The sequence below is a fragment of the Parasteatoda tepidariorum genome, chromosome 8 (assembly GCF_982258835.1).
Source record: "Parasteatoda tepidariorum strain Cologne lab strain chromosome 8, Ptep-v5.0, whole genome shotgun sequence".
NCBI lineage: Eukaryota > Metazoa > Arthropoda > Arachnida > Araneae > Theridiidae > Parasteatoda > Parasteatoda tepidariorum.
In genome coordinates, this window is record NC_141762.1 from 79,925,470 (window position 1) to 79,943,795 (window position 18,326).

Below are 18,326 nucleotides of genomic sequence, written 5' to 3' on the forward strand. Positions count from 1 at the left end.
ATAAGTCTATCATGACAAAGAAAAACGTTTCAATTTTTACAATTTATTGAATTGGGATATTTCGATTTAGACTTTCATATTGCACTTTTCCTCACAGTAAAAAAACTATCGTGCATCTGAACACAAAAAAAAATTTGGTAACTATTTTATAACAAGGTGGCGTCTCAATGGCGTAGTAGTGAGCGTTGTATCATGGTGCAGTGAGAGACCTAGAATATTCTTCTACACTACTTGGTGTTAAGTAGCTGCTACCATATATTTTATTCATTAAAATTAAAATTTATAATTAAAGTGACATGCGATACGCAGAAGAATAAGTAAAATTACTTTTAAGATACAATCTGAAGCATGAATCATAAATTTCGGATACATATATACAATATTTCTTGAAATAAAATAAAATGAGACAGAATATTAATAAGAGTTTCAACGAAACTTAAGTGAATAGGAGTTAAATATTATTAACTTATTTCATACAATTGACAGATTTTTGTAATTCTTATAAGAATAAAAATATATTTATTTTACTACAAAAAATAGACATGCATTTAATAATAAGGTATCTGAGTAGTTAGTCCTAAATTCAACAAGACTGAATTTGTCAAATAATTGACCACACTCAATATTTTTCAGTAATCAGCCAAAATGATTTAAACTTACTTGATTTCAAGTTGGCTATCTGTTTGTTAGTTCAATCTGGCAAGAAGATCTCACGTTTTACCTGTACAATACGTGCAGAAAAACCCACCTTTTTAGTAGCCATATTGTCCCTATCTAGAAATTGCATGATTTTTCATTCTAATTTTGGTGCATTTCTTATAGATTTAAAAAATGACCTATCATCAATCCACACAACAAATTAGTTAAATAGTTTAAATATACAATAAGTATTCACCAAATATACGAGGCTCCGAAAAATACAATCTCTTCATCGAAGAATTGCAGATTAGTGCAAGCATTACCAATTATCCGTATTAAGATATAATTACACTCCTCCAAGTATGTAAGAACAATGTATTTAGTATTATTTGAAATAAAGTTGTAATTAAATCAGTTTCTGGAGTTTTTCAACATCAAGTTAAGATAGGTATCACACCAAAGTTTTTACATTGCAGCAATTATCCCATTCTACCTGAACGTCTATATATATATACATATACTACTTAACGAACTTATCAATGAAAAACTTTCCATAATGATTTTACTATTATAGAAAAAATTTCACACCTAAAATTAAATTAAGAAAATAGTATTTTTGAAACATATTTTAAAGAAAAAAATCTAAGGGATGTTTTTAGAAAAATATCTATGTTTTCTTAAAAAATTAAATTATACTTTTATATTTAATCTTGTTAATATATTGTAAAATATGCATGTTGGTATATGCTTGCTAAGTAAGTACTCAGTAGTGCTTAGTAAGTTCGTAAATGTTCATGTATGTATTTGCAACTAAAATATAAATTATTACAAAGACATTAAAAGCCGAGCTGAACTTAAAGCTCAGAAATTTACTTAAAATTGACAAAATAACAGTAGTTTCCTGGGCATTAGCGCGAAAATATTACTAAAAAGGTGTTTGCTTTTTTTAAATGAAATGCCAGTGACATTAAGTCATTAAATGAATGGCGCTATTAAAATGATTCTAATGTGCCTTAAAATGCGTGTTGCTACTAAGCAAACTCACGAAACATGAGAAAATTAAATAAAAATAAAATGTAATATTGAAAAAGTGAACAAGAATTTTGACTACATGCGCTGTAAAAAGTTTTAGTATATCTCGACGCCAAAAATTTTAACAACTGCTTTTTAAATTATCTTGGTCTTTTTCTCTACCCAAGTTAAACCCAATAATCAGCAAAATCCTAAATATTAAGTAAGTTTTTGTCTTCATGCGATATTTTCATAAGATATTTGAAGCGAGTTCTAATTTTTAAAATTTTGTTTTGAGTTATATATTTTTCCCCACTCACATATGTTTTTAATGAATAATAATACTTTAAAGTGCTAATTGCATTTACAGAAAAATATAACAGCATAAGTAAGATTATTTTACGCAATGATGCGTTGTAAAAGTGCATCCATCCTTATTATAACAGAAGTTTAAAATCAAAGGATTTAAAAAATAAAAAAAAGGATTCAACATCACCATTTTTTGGCAAATTTGATTAATAGTTCTTTTAGAATCAGATTACTCCAATGCTTTTCCTTTAAGCCATACTGCAAATTTAAGAAATGATAAACTAAATTAAAAAGTAACATTTTGGAATCATGTTTATATCAAACAAATGCATTAGAGGTTTTATACGAAAAGAGAAGGAAAAGAAAATTCGCAATTTGTTTTTATATTTAATCTTATAAGTGTCTTAAAAATCTGTAAAACATATTTTTAAACAGCGAGTAAAATAGAACAAGATTATTTTAACAGAAAATAGAGGACAGTTTTGTGGAAAAGATATAAATCGAAAGGCTGTAATAAATAAGCCTAATTTTTTATGATTTAAATAAAATAATTTAAAGTGAAAAATGAAACAAGCATGATTACTCTAATTCTCAAAAAAGAGTGATAATAATTTTGCGCAATTGAAAGTTAAATTTAAATATTAAGTTAAATGTTTTAATTATTTGCATTTAAAATGTCCATTTCCTTTTTTAAATATATAAAAACTTAATTTTTATTAAATTTAGATGAAAAGTAAAAGTAAATAATTGCAAAGAAATATTTACAATTTTTTAATATGTTTAAATCAGGTCAAATAGATGAATGTTTCGCTTACTATTAAAGTAATGTTTAATTTACTTATAATACATATTTTCTCTGCAAAAATTTAAAAAAATTAAATGCAATTTTACAGTGTATTGTGTATTGTCTAGTACGTTTGGCTACTAAAAATGGCCGTGTTCGATCTAACAGTTAGTAAAGGTTTGTTTTCATGTGCCTTTACCTTATTAGTCCTACGTGCATTAATAAGCAACAATACAAAAATTCACCAATTTCTATGTAAATTAAACATAGGCAAGAGAGGAAGAATAAAATATTTTTCACTTACATCTTTTACTGAAATCTGCAATAAATTTGTGAATGTTTCAAAAAAAAAATAACAAAAAAAGAGGTTTCAAAATGTAGTTTCTATTACTAAAATCGAAAAATAACATCCATCAATTGATTTCCACTTGTAAATATCTATTTTATCATTTAATTGTTAAGAAATTATAATTATTTTAATGATTTACTAGGCTGTAGTTTACGATTTCCCCTTAAAATCGATGTCTCATTTTCAGCAATTTAGCCGCCCAAAATGTTCGGAAAACGTAAGAAGCACCTCACTGCCATACATAATTTTTTTTAATTTTCCCCATTCGGCAAAACTATTTTTTTTTTTAAAATGTAAAAAAAATATGAAATTTATGCAAAAAAATATGAATCCGAACACCAGACTTATCCAAAATTAACTGTCATCCAACGCTAAACTCTTTCTTAAGTTTCCTTGAATGACTATTTTTATAAAGATTAAATTCCATTTGTTTTCTTTAGTTTTATATCTTACCGGTTGAAAAATTAAGTCTTTAAGACCATATTAATTAGAAAAATGCTTATTTATTTTTTAAGCTTGTGAATGAAAACTCAAATTGTTGTAAAATGCATACCTCTGAATGGGCAATGAATGTGAAATAAGGAAAATTTCCTGTTTCTATGGAAACACCAAATTGTATATTATCGCAAAACTTAGACAAGTTAAAATATATAATGTCGAAATGCTTTAACTACCCTACTTTTCCTTACTAAATTTAATAAATTACAAAACTACATTACTGTACAGTAAATTCTGAAAATTTACTACAATTACTACACCCGGTTTAGAATTCCTGACCTCTTGAGCAAGAAATTATTTTATATTTTATAACCGTAGTTAACAGCCGATCCAGTTTTTGGGTTTACTACTACTAATGTTCAATTCCATAGTCTTGTAATTTTGAACTTAATATTTTTTGACTTAAGAAGAAGAAAAGGGAACTCCTGGATCAAGCATTGGGAGAAATTTCGCTTTCAGGGTAAACTTTTAGATGGAACTAACCCGCATTTGCGTTACATGGATAGGAAAAACCACCCACGGTTAGTCCGATGGCAAGGGGACTCTAACCCATGATCCGCCTACCACTGAGGATATTTTACGTCAGCAGTGTGGTCGGTGATTTCCGGGTGTGGAATTCGTATCGACCAGCCGTTGCCGGGATTCGAACCCGGTTTACCTCATTTGAAGTGGAATGCTCTTTCCCCTGAACCACCACTGCTCTGAGAAAGAAATTAGTGCTTTTTCCCTTCGGCAGCTAGAATAGCTATAGTAAGCTTTTTCTTTCTGTTATATGTAGTATAAAACATTTTTTGGGGCAACCGTGAGATAGAAATGTGAACTTCTTTTTGCAAATTGACCAGTTTTCTTCTTTTAAACAGCTTCCATCACAGATATACAGTGATATAATAATTAAATATGCTCTTTTGACGCTGAATACAATGAAGATCGCAAAATTAACATTTCAAATCCTCGTTCCATTCAAGTAGGAAACTCTTACTGATGCTCTAGCAAACAATTTACAGACATATTGGTATTTCCCATTTCTATTAATAAATATTTTTGCTGCTTAAAAAATGATGAAAAAGCATAAAATGGAAAATAATAAAAATGCATGAATAAAAAAAAATATACGAAAAACAAGGTTAAAAGAAACTCAGTAAAAATAGAAAAATCACAAGCAAAAAATTCATACAAAAAATTCGAACGATCACCGGATGTGAACCAGCAACCTAGTGAAAGAATTATGCAAGGAATTTCGCGTTCTGCCATAGGCTTGCACGAAGAAAGAAATATTTTACTTTCTTTCTGTTAAACATACAATGTAAATAATTTTTTCAGAAGAGGGATAATTGAAAAGAAACCATTAAATAGGCCAAAAAATAAATAACATGTTTCAATTCAGAGCCATAAAATTTCTAAAGATAACAAAATTATAATTTATAAACAAAATTTTGTTATCATAATAAAACTTACGATAATTGAATTTTATAATACAATTGATATTATTTCCACTACATCAGAGAGAAAATTTAAAGATATTAATAAATACTATTATCCACTACCTAAAATCAAACCTGCAGTGGTTTAGTATGTTAATACACTTAAATAAAATACTCTAAAAAACCACTCATTCCCTTTTTTTTCTTGATTGTAATTGATAAAACATTAGAAAAATAGATAAATATTTATAATGGGAAAAATAATTCGATATAATTTAAAAATAACATGAGCAATTAATATGCATCAACAATGGCCACTAATTTAAAATAAAACATATCACAAAACTTGATAAACAGATTATAATATAAATTTCTATTCTCTTTAACATAGTCTTAAAATTACAAAACAAATGACAAAAGAAATGATAAGTTCTGTACAAAAGTACGCCGTAAAACAAAAGTACCGAAACGAAATTACCAAATTACCAAAATCACTGTAAAACAAAATTACGGTCTGGACAAAATTACTGTAAAAAGTACTGGCTCTTAGGGTGCAGGTACATTCTATCGTAAAATCTATTTTTACCGGAATATGTTACGGGACAAAAAATCTTATATGCTCTAATTTTTACAGTAATAATAACCGTAAAATCACATTCTAACTGAGTAAATATTAATATGAAAATTACGGTATAATATTTACTGTAAAAATTGGTTTTATGGTAAAATGGATTTTACGGAGGATGCATCCAAAGAGCCGGTACTTTATCGCGTAATTTTAAAAGCATTTTATTACAGTGTATGGTAATTTTATCGCGATTCTTCAGAATATCATAAAAACGCGAATTTTCTTAAAATTTCCATTTAAGTGTCACATTTTTATTGAATGTGTAGGTAATATGAACTTAAATTTTGAAAACCAGGATTTCCGATAAATTGTTAACATAACAGAAAATTTATCAAATACATGATTTAAACACCATAAATTTTATTTCTTAATACTAAAATTTTCATCTTTTAAATCAGACATTTCTATTGTATCGTGACTTAGCTTCAAATAATGTTTCAAGTTTATTAGAATAAAATATTTATCCTCCTAACAGAATTATTTTCAAGTGGAATCTGAGATATTTAAGTATATTTGAAATAGTTTTTTGAAATGTTATATTCAAATTCAACCCATTTTTTATTAAATTTATTTTTACAAGCAAACATTCTTAACGATTTTTATTTAGCTTAACAAAAAGAATTACTTTTCGTAAAAAAAAATATATATATAGTTCACATTGAAAACATAGTTTATTTTTAACTCAAATGAAAAGAAAGAAGACTTAAAGATAATGAAAAGCCTTAGTAAAGACAAAAGAAATTTTCTCAACCACTCTCCAACCAGCAGTGTAAAAGTAAAGACAGAGACACCTGTGACCATAATATAAAAGAATTGACTGAAAGGATTCTTAGAAAAATAACTGCACTCACGGGACAATAATTTATTTTGTTCTTTTATGAAAAAAATGAAGCCATGAAAAAACTGGCTATAACATAAGAAGATGGCAGGCAATGCGTCTTACTAAATCACTAAATTTTTAGAAAGCTTGTTAAGGCAGTTCATCAATTGCCGTAATTGCTGTTTTTGAAAGAATGTGGTTGATTAAAACCATTCATTGATTATTTGTTGTTGAAGATGTCAGTACAATGACAGTTATATTAAGTGCCAGCGATAAAGTTACTAAATAATCACTTATATATCAATATTAAAATCTACGTCTATTATTAAATCTAAGGAATAAATTCATAGATTCTATATTTTCTGTACGGAGAAAAAAGTTTGATTTACCATGTTTCTATTTTAACTCCAAAAAACTCGGTAATTTTTCTCAAAATACTCCAGTAACAGGAAAGTATGGTTTTATAATTATAAAATTCAAATTCAGAAAATGTGGTAATTTTAACATGATACTTCAGAGCATGGCATAAAATTCATTTATTCGTTTAAATATATTTTTCAGTTAAGTATTTTTTACTAAATGTGTGATAATAAATGTCATAATTTTGGAAAACATAATTTCCGGTAAATCATTAGAACAGAAAATTACCATATGAAAGGAAAATTTACCGTATGTTTTAGTTTTTATTACCAGAAATGGCATTATATTCAGTATGGTAATTTCACTTTTTTCACCATTGGTTCCTTTGTAGTGTTATTAATTTTAGGAAAACAGACATTAAAAAAATAATAAAAAATATAGTCTATAAATCACCAGATATAAATCACTTTATTATATTAAATCGACTTGACGGAAGTACATACGTAATGACGATCGGAATTCAAAACTTTGTCTGGCCCATTTGCGACGCGATGTTGACTTTGACTTGGATGAAGTGATGCTACTGATAATGACTTTAATACCCTTCGTGTTAAAATTTTGAAGACCATTTCGTTAAGATGAATGGCGAATTCTCATGGAAAAGGTTCAGACCCACATCAAGCTGTCCACTTCTGCCAGAGATGATGATAATGTAGTAAATAATAAAAAAAATAAGTCAGGGAAATAAAAGGTTGAAGATTAAGTGAAATGTTTAAGGTCATAACTAATTACTCATCGTTTAGAAAATAATGGAGAGCAATTCAAACACACCGTGAGATAATTTCTTTCAGAGGCCAATGCTTTGAAATTACAGAATAATGTGTTTTTTTAAAAAAAAATAATAATAGCCCTATAAGTTCATTTTTATCAAGCAATCAAATAACTTCCTCAGTTTCTTCATTTTCAATTATATATTTAAATGATACTTTAAATATTAGAGTAATATTTGAGTCGCTCAGAAGCCAATGCGTTTAAGTCCAAAACACAACAATTGAGAAAATTAATGTTTTTTGATACATTAGTTTTTAAAATTCTTGGTTTATTAATTTAATTAGAAAAGTGTATTAAGACTTTTTTCGAGGTGTAAACTCTGCAGAAAGACAAGATATGTACAGGATGTGTAAATAAAAACGTTATACCTTTACATAAAAACATTATAAAAACATAAACAGAAGTATTTACTGAAATAATGACAGCATCTTAAAAATTTTAGGACTTATACCTTTTGGCAGCTGAAAAAGATAAGAAATTTATGTCTACTAGTCTACTAGTATAAACGAACTTTTATTTTTCATCACTAGATACAGTGACTAATAGAAAATAAACTGTTGGATTATTTCAAAAATTGTTTTTTACTTCAAAACTAGAGTGGCACTTTTCTTTGTTTTAGGAAATGAAAATAAAATAAATAAAAAAAAGGTATCACATTTTAAAAAAATACTACGAAAAATACCATACCCCTCTTTTCGGTGAGAAAATACTACCGTAGTATTAAAAATACTACATCTGGCAACCCTGAGTTCCTGTGAATTTCTTGTTTTTCAGTGTTACCAGCAAATATCGAAAGAGGAAGAAGAATTAAATTTTTATTTCAAAGTTTATGTAAAAAAATATTGATAAAAGGTGGACTTATTCACAATGGCTTCTGAAATTATTATACAATATATTCAGAAGCTATTAAAAAAAGGGCTGTCTAACCTAGAAAAAAGTAACCAATGAGTAAATCCTTTAATAACTAAGAAGATTATTATTTATTTCATCGAAATTTCCAAAAATCAGAAAATATCAAAAAATGGACTTAACCGCATTGGCTTCTGAGCGGCTCATTTATTAAATGTGCAGTTAATTGTGATAAGCCACGAAAATTTTTTATCGTAAATGTGATGTAAAATGTAAACTGTTAATAATTTTAAAATTAAGTAAATAAATTCTAAGGTGCGAATAAACAACTATAGAAAATGCGAAATGTAATAAAAAGTTGTCCATTTATTTTGACATGGCCATAAATGTTAATTATAACCTTTTTTTATGGAATGCAATATATTTTGTCTCATTTAATTTGACTGTCTACAGTGAATATCATAATATCATCATAATAGCAGTTGTATAATACCATACGCAAATCAGTTTCATCAAGTTATTATTACGAAGAAATCAGATAAATGAGAAGCCCTTTGAACCCTTACATTTTACTTTACATAATTTCTCTCACGATTACTAATTTTCCAAGATAATTAAATAATTGCTAAGACAAGAATAAAAAAAATATGGGATAGACATAATTCTAAACGTAACGAAAAGTTGTTAAAATTTTGTCATAGCTATAAATCAAAAGCATAACATTTCTATGGAAGACTTAATATTTTGTCTAATTTTTTTTAATATTTCCAGTGAAACAAATTGTTCAAAAGGTTATCATATCAATTTTGATTAAGATGTTATTACGACGGAACCACATTAGCAGGACCCTAATATTTAACATTACATAACCAACCCTTTTTGTTTGCAAGTCTTCCGGCTAATTTTTAAACTAAATAAATAATTGCTAAGGCACGAATAAATAACCATAACAACTATAACACAAAAAGTTGTCTATGTATTTTGACATAACTATAAATGACTAACTTAACTTTTCTATAGAAGAAATATTTTCTTATCCAATTTTATTTGACTATTTCCAGTGAAACAAATTATTCAAAAGGTTATCATATCGATCCTTTTGATCAAGATGTTATTACGACGAAATCACAAAAGAAGGAAGAGCTCTAGTCCCTAATATTTAACATTATATAACTAACCCCTTTTGTTTGCAAGTCATCCGGTTGATTTTTGAAACTAAATAAATAATTGCTAAGGCATGAATAAACAACTGTAAAATGAGCATTCAAATCATTCAAAATTCATTCATTCAAATAATTTTGAACATAACTGAAAAAGTTGCCTACGTATTTTGACATAACTATAAATGACTAACTAACTTTTCTGGTCGAAGAAAAAATTTTTTAACCCATTTTATTTGACTATTTCCAGTGAAGCAAATTATTCAAAAGGTTATCATATCGATCCTTTTGATCAAGATGTTATTACGACGAAATCACAAAAGCAGGAAGCACTCTAATATTTAACATTACATTAACTAACCCTTTTTGTTTGCAAGTCATCCGGCTTATTTTTAAAACTAAATAAATAATTGCTAAGGGATGAATGAACAACTATAAAATGAACATTCAAATCATTCAAAATTCTTTCATTCAAATAATTTTGAACATAACACAAAAAGTTGCCTACGTATTTTGACATAACTATAAATGGCTAACATAACTTTTCTGGTAGAAGAAATATTATTTTAACCCATTTTATTTGACTATTTCCAGTAAAACAAATTGTTCAAAAGGTTATCATATAAATCCTTTTGATCAAGATGTTATTACGACAAAACCAGAAAAAAGTGGGAAGCCCTCTAGACCCTAATATTTCACCTTACATAACTAGTCCTTTTTTGTTTGCCCGCCCTCTGGCTATCAATTTTTCTTTATGTTGTCTCATTTCTTTTTATATAAGCTGCTTTCTGATCCTTTCACGAGAATCTTATTTAATGATCTCCTTAACTTACCCATCGACAGAAATGAAAACAGCATTAGGCTGTAAACGAAGCATTTTGGATAAAATCATTCGTCGACATTCCTTGTGGGGTGTGTGTTTTTGGTAACTAATGAAACATATTGACTAATGCTGCATGTAATCCTAAAGAGGCTCGTTTATGTGATCATATTTTGCTTCAGACGCCCATTAAGTGGTCCGTGGTTGGGAATAGATGAGATGTACACACTAAGGTAAAAAAGATAAGAGAAAAAAAGAGACATATGTTCGTTGTTGCATGTTATGAGACTTGCTGAAATTGCAGCAACATTAAAGATTTGGTTTTGATAGAAGTTGATGGTATTTAAGACGATATAAAATGTCGTCCTGTTTGTTAAAATTATTGACAACATAAATATTGTCGTTTCCATTTTATTTCTACGGGATTTTTTTATTTTATTTATTTTTCAGTTGAGCTAATTTCTAAATTTCTTTAAACAATCGGAAATATATTTTCATTTTCGAACATTAAAAAATAAACATTAAAATAACCTTCAATAAGGTTTCTTTTTTTAAGTTGTTCTCGTAATTGTGAAAATAATAAAAGTTGTAAATTGTTCTTGTTAAGTGAAAATATTCCAACTATATCTAATTTAACATATATATATATATATATATATATATATATATATATATATATATATATATATATATATATATATATATATATATATATATATATATATATATATATATATATATATATATATATATATATATATATATATATATATATATATATATATATATATATATATATATATATATATATATATATATATATATATATATATATATATATATATATATATATATATATATATATATATATATATATATATATATATATATATATATATATATATATATATATATATATATATATATTAAAGCATATTTAATTTACATTATATATTAATTTTAATTCTTAAAACAAGTTAATTTTTTTACTCTACCAACTTTATTTTGGTGCAATTACATTCACTTTCGATTTTTTTCAGTTCTTTTGCTTAAAACCAGTTTCATATTTAATCATGGATGCAATCTAAGTCTTAATTTTCTAGCTATTAGTTTCTTTTAAAACTTAAAAAGAATATAATCCACGTTAGCACACTAATTACGTATTCAAAAGGTTTCTACCACTTAGATTTTACTGATCCAATTTAAAAGTAAAAGATAACCCATCCATCTGCTATTCAACTTTTAACATTTCTTAAACGACGTCTGACCAAATGCAAAAAGAAGCACTTAACTTTACTCCGTCATCCATGTCGTGTTAGAGAATACCGTTATTTGACATAAAATGCTTAAAAACTAATGTTTGCAAAGCTTCAGGCGGAGATACGTCAGATTAAAGTTAAATGTCAAATAGAATAAAATTATGCGTCATCATATAACAATAAAAAAATTATCTAAATTATATAATGAAATTTTGTACGATATCTTCTGTCCATAATCGTTTCATATAACTTTTTTTTCTTCAAATTTATCAATAAAAGAGGTAAGTAGTTCAATTTCTATGATTTGCTGATGGATTAATATGCTTTTTTCCTCTTGCAATTCTTGTACGTAATTTAAAAATTTTTTTTCCAACTAATCTTCTTTCTATCCCATTGAAAACAAATGGTTCCATTTAAAATAAAACTGCTAATATTAAGAGTTAGTACTGAAAGAAAATTTACTTTCAGTCAATAAGTTTACATTATATCAAAAAGTCACAATAAAAATTTAATATTAAATTTAAGCTCTTGCTGTTTCTTTTTCTCCTTAATAATAAGTTTTCGAATTCCCAGTTCTTATTTTGTTTGCAAATGATAGTAATTATTCGTTCTTTTCTTTTAAAACATACTTCCTCTTCTAATTCTAGTAATTATCTTATTTTTGTTACATATTTTATGCATATACAATGAAGTAAATTGTCTCATTGATTGTAAGAATTTTTAACCAAATTTTAATTATTAAATAATTTATTAAGAGTTTATTTTTATCATGATGAATTGCACTGTAAAAAATTCCGGATCAAATTGCAGTAAAATGTATTTTCACCCTGGGTGCATCAGCCGTAGAATCATTTTCATTGTAAAATCCATCTTTACTGTTAATTTTTATACCGCTCTTATAACAGTAATATTTATTTAATTACTGTGATTCACTGATTTCACACTAAAAATTAATATCAAAATTATGGTAGCTATATTTGATTTCCGCCGAGTATATTGTTTCTAATTTAACTCTTATATTTTCTGGCATAGAATGCTATAATACTTGATTTCGTTCGTAAATATTGTCAGTCCCTCAAATCGCCTCTGAAAGTTTTCAAAATTATTAAAATCTTAAAGTTCATTAAATAATATTTGCGATATTTTTTCAGAAATTTAAAAGAAATGCCAAAAACTGAAAGTGTCTCATCTATTATAGTACGGTTGTGTATATTTAAATTTCCTTAGTGTTATTTCATAACTGTTTCAGTTGCTATAACAGTTGCTTCGATGAACACAACTGTTCCAACTACATTTTAGAAACATCCAAGGCAATGTCTTATGAAAGCACCACTCTTCGTTAGTTTTAGAATTTTTGTCAAAAATTAAGATGAAATAAAGGTGAATAAAATTTCTGAAATATTATTCTGATTCACCTTAGCAGATTTAAATAATCAAAATACAATTTTCTTATTAAAAGTGAAAAATAATTTTGAACGAAAAGTGAAAAATTTTAATTTTAAAAAAAATTATTTGCTTTTTCCAGCACGTGACTGTATTGAATCACCATAATTTACTGATTTTTCAGTAAATAACCAATAAATAAACTTTAATGATAAACACACTATAGAAACTATCTGAAGAAATTCCGCATTTAATTTACTTCATGTTTTGTAAAATCAATAAATTTCGTAAATAATCAATACATTTATTTTTATCGTCACAGTAAAATTCTGTTAAAAAATGTTATTTCATTTATTTTATGTGCTATAAAATGGTGTGAACAAAAATGCTTAAAATATTTTGAATTACGCCAGGACATAAGGGAATGTCGCCAATGAAAGATAAGTGAACCATGACTATCAACCCCTGTAGAAAAAAAAGATTATGTCATGTATGATGGACTAGCGTAGATGCCCTAGCCCTTGACTGTAGAGGGAGGGGGATCACTTCTAACTATGAACACCTGTACTACTCGGAAAAAACGTGATTCTCCCATATTAGATTCATTGTTCTGTTAAACTTCACAGTGAAGGCAGATTTTACGATTAAAAATACTAGCACCTTGGGTCGCTGTACTTTTTAACGTAATCGATACGATTTTTTTTTAAAGTGAGTGTATCTTGCATTACATAATATTCTTTTTTTCTGTTTTCCTCAATTTTAGCTCAACTTTGAGGTCATATAAGATTTAAATTAAATATTTCAAAAAAATGATGGAAATATTCCATAGCAGTTTAATAAAATAACAAAAAACATTATAAAGAGAAAATAGCAGAAAGAAACACATAAAATAATATTTATGATATATGATTTTCTTTCTGATACATAAGCTACTTTGAACACGCATTTCCAAAAAAACAAAACAGCTTGTCACATTTCTTATTTTGCGGTAAAAAAAAATAATACTTGTAAAATGTATAAAATGAAACTTGGAAGATAGCCCGGAAGTTTTGACGTTTCCAAAAAGAAACCGATCGATAGCAATTATATGTGTTGACAGCCTTATATGTCATACCTTCGGTCATGGGGAAAAATTTTCCTTTTTCTTGCTGAATTGCTATTCGATATGTGTTTGTACAATTTTCCACTTTTTTGATCTTTGAAATCTGTGATATTTCAAATTTTTATTTCACCTTTACGCGTTAAAGCATCAATGACTTTTTGATGCTCCCTTGTCATCAATACCATTTCAGTTTGGTCCCCTCAAAGCTGTTTTGCTTTGATGTTAACGTGTTTTATGGATTAGATTGTGAATCACTTACAATATAAATATATTTAGACAATAATTTTTATATTTAATAATAACAATCTTTCATTGTTTCTTTCTCTCATGTTTACTTTTTCGATATTTTACGGTCAAAATTTTTATGGAGTTCTGTCCCATAAAATTTATTTTGCTTATTTTTTAAATGTTTTATTGAAGTTTTATTAAATGTCTTGGATTAAATATTTCTCTAAATAAAAAGATGTTTACCCCCCCCCAATATTTCTTATATTTTAATTATAACAGTTTTGCACCTTCTGTTATTATTATCAATTGTTTCGATGTACCCTAACCGTACATTTTGTTTTGAAATTTTGCCTGAGTGTATAATGCATTTGACAGTAAAATGCTCTAGACTGTAAAAGATGTTTAACTAATGTTTCTTTATTTTTAATATTAATTACTGTACTCTTTTTCTTTTAAATTTTTTAGTACATATGAAATAAGCGATAACCAAAATTAGAGTGTATAGGTGTAGCGTAGGTAACATGTGATGTGAACTGATCCAATCAGTAACACAGTTATAATTAGACTACGTTGCACTCTTATGTTTCTTTATAGTCAGGAATTTTTGGAAGAAACTTTCTGAGTGATTCAATAGTGAATGGACCAATTTATAAAATTGAATCAGTACAAACTTGTATTTGCTTGACTATTTATATCGTTTTCAGTCACTTTAAAAAAATCTATATTTCAAAATAATTTGGTATCCAACTCTATTGTGCATGATACTATTTTAATAAAAGACGTACTATAGCAACACTTATGACGTAAAAACATAGATTCCAGGATGAAAATGAAAAAGAAAATATTTATTGCTCGATCTTCCGTCAATTTTGAATAAAATCTATTTTCGATTCGAATTTTCGGGAAAATTATCATCTCAAATACATAAAGAATTGTGCACTCTTAAAAAAAGAGAAAGCGAAACATTTATGACCTTTTAAACAAATTTTCCATGGTGAAAATTTTTGACGTTCATTTCCCTCGAGTCCATATTATTGTCGTTTTTAGTCGCATTCAAAAAAAAAAGTTTCAATCCGATTCAAATTTTTCTCCAACATTTCAAGCTCAACTATGAAGTGCTTGGTATCCCTTTAGAAAATGACACGTGTAAGAACATCCATGCCCCGAAAACATAGTTTCCAAGGTGCGCGAGTTTGAGAAATTAGTTCTTAAAGTATCAGTTTTATTCATATCCCTATTTTTTTTAAAATTCAATTCGTAAGTTTGAATTTTTGGAACAGAGTGCATCTTCACTTTATGGTGCGTGCATGGTACCATATTATGGTGCATGGACCTGAGACATTATTTCTACGAAGTAAATTTGAGAAATTAACTATTAAACTGTCCGTTTCATCGTTTTCAATTACTTTAATAAAAATTTAAGAAATTATTTAAGAAAATAATTTGATAAGTACCAAATTATAAGACAGCGCATTGTATTACTTTAAAAGCTGACGAGTGAAGAAAACATCCCCCCCCCCCCTAAAAACAAAGGTTCCAAGGTGCAAATTTGAGAAATTAATTTCTAAAGTTTGGATTCCGTCGTTCTCAGTAATTAAGAAATAATTTAATTTCCAATGTACATTTCGGAAATATTTTCAGTTTGAATCCATAGTGCTTGGTACCAATTTAAACAATGGAAAATATAGAAAATGTTTACGTCCTGAAAACATAATTTCCACGGAACAAGTTTGAGAAATGGATTTTTAAAATGTTGATTTCACCATTTTTATCCAAGTTAAAAATAAAAAAACGGCAATTTAAATTGCATCGTGGTCAACACAACACGCCAATAAATCAATCAATAATTATTAAGTTGCAACAGATATGAAATCTCTATTTTTCACAATGAAAGCTTAATCGGTTAATCACTCCACCACAACGGCTCAATCATAGCATCAATTTAAAAAAAAATATCGTTAAGTATATCTAATTTCAAACTCGTTAAATGAGTAGTTTTTACTAAGGTATGCGAAACATTCGCATTTAACATAAAACTGATTATATGTTACGTGTTTCGACCAGGAATTTTAGCATGTATCCTATCATTAGGAATTTTTTTAGACAAACATGAATAAAGCAGTGATATTTGTTTTTACACTGTAGAAAATTTCGGATGAAATTAAGGTATAAAGTATGATTGCACTTGGGTTGCATCGTTATTAAAATCCATTTTGGGAATAAAATATTTTACAGTAATTCTTACAGTATTTTTATTATTTACTCTTTATGTTTTACTATTTTCTAGAGGTATATTTAATTAATTACAGATTTAATTAATTATGATATATTTAATACGATATATTCAATTTCTCTAATTAAATATATCGTTAAAATCGTTAATTAATCATGTCTATTTCGTTAAACAATCATGTATATCGTTACGTATATGATAAGTATATTGTTAATTAATTTAGTTTTTTAAATAGTTAGCGATATATTTGTTTATTTCATTCTAAGCAAGATACAGTTAAGGAAAACATTGCAGAGAATTGAAGATGGGTCAGAAAAAAAGAACTATTACAAAAATCAATTTTAAAAACGAAATTTAAGTGTAAATTCTTTTTAATGGAGATATAAAAATGTAATTAAATTTTAAAGCTTTAGTAACATGTTCCGATAAAAATAGATTTTACGACAAGGAGTATCGTCGTCTTGTGTGCCGGTACCTTTTACCTTAATGTTTTCAGTAATTTTTTACAGTGTATATTCATGTCGTACAAGATGGTTTTCCAAGATTTGATTCTGAATGGATAAGCGGAAACTACTGGACAATAGCATCCCGGTGCCTCATTTACAGTGCCATCGTGACTTAACCATTGCATTTACTTTTGAACGCCACATGAAAGTGATGTCAAACTGCTAGAACGAGTTATTTTCCCTGAGATTAGTGGTATATTTATATTAAGCCTTAAAATAAGAAAATGTTGCGTACATCTATCACGAAATTTCAACATGCATCATTGTTTTCTGTATTTTTAAAGTATTCATGACGTTGTTAAACTATACATCCTAATTCACATTTCAATTTCATTTCAAAAGCTCAGACTTCAGGGAGAACAGATTTAATGCCTTAAAATCTAAAACATAAACTTTAAGACGAGATAAATCTTTCTTAATGTCAAACTTTATATTAAGCATTTTCCTTTCAATAAACCTCAACTTTTCTAATGCATTTCAAGAGAGTTAGTCTTCTCTTACGGGTAGCATCGTAATGCTGGTAGTGGAGTACCCCATTCATCAAGATTAAAGAGTACTTTGTGTGAAAAGATGTCCTCTGAAAGGAATTTAGGCTGGGGAATTTAATATAAATTACTCAATTCAAATGGCACTAATGTGAGAAATATTGATTATTTTCATCGAAGTTATGGAAATTTAATGTAATAAAGATAAAGTTGAGATATAAATTATTATTGTTCACAAAAAGAAATTCTCATCTGTTTTATTTAAAAACAACTATTTGCTAAATTTATTTCAATCTTAGAAAAACTATTTTTATGTCATAAAGGAAATTATCTCCATTCGATGGATTCAGCTTTTTCTTTTGCTTAAATAAAGATTTCGGCTTTGATTAAAGTACCGCAGTGGCTTTGTTATACCTGCCAACTCTTCCGGATTTTCCGGAAGATTTTATTTTCATATTTAAAGTGGTAGTAAGTATTTACTATTTTTCCTTTCATAAACTTAATTTTTAGATGATTTTGATCACCACTATTCTTACAAAAATTAAGCACATATATTAATATGCGTTACTATCATGGTTGTTAACTTAAGTTTGTTTGCTTGAAATTGAAGTTTTAATTCCATTTTAATACCACTGGGAAAAATGATAATGG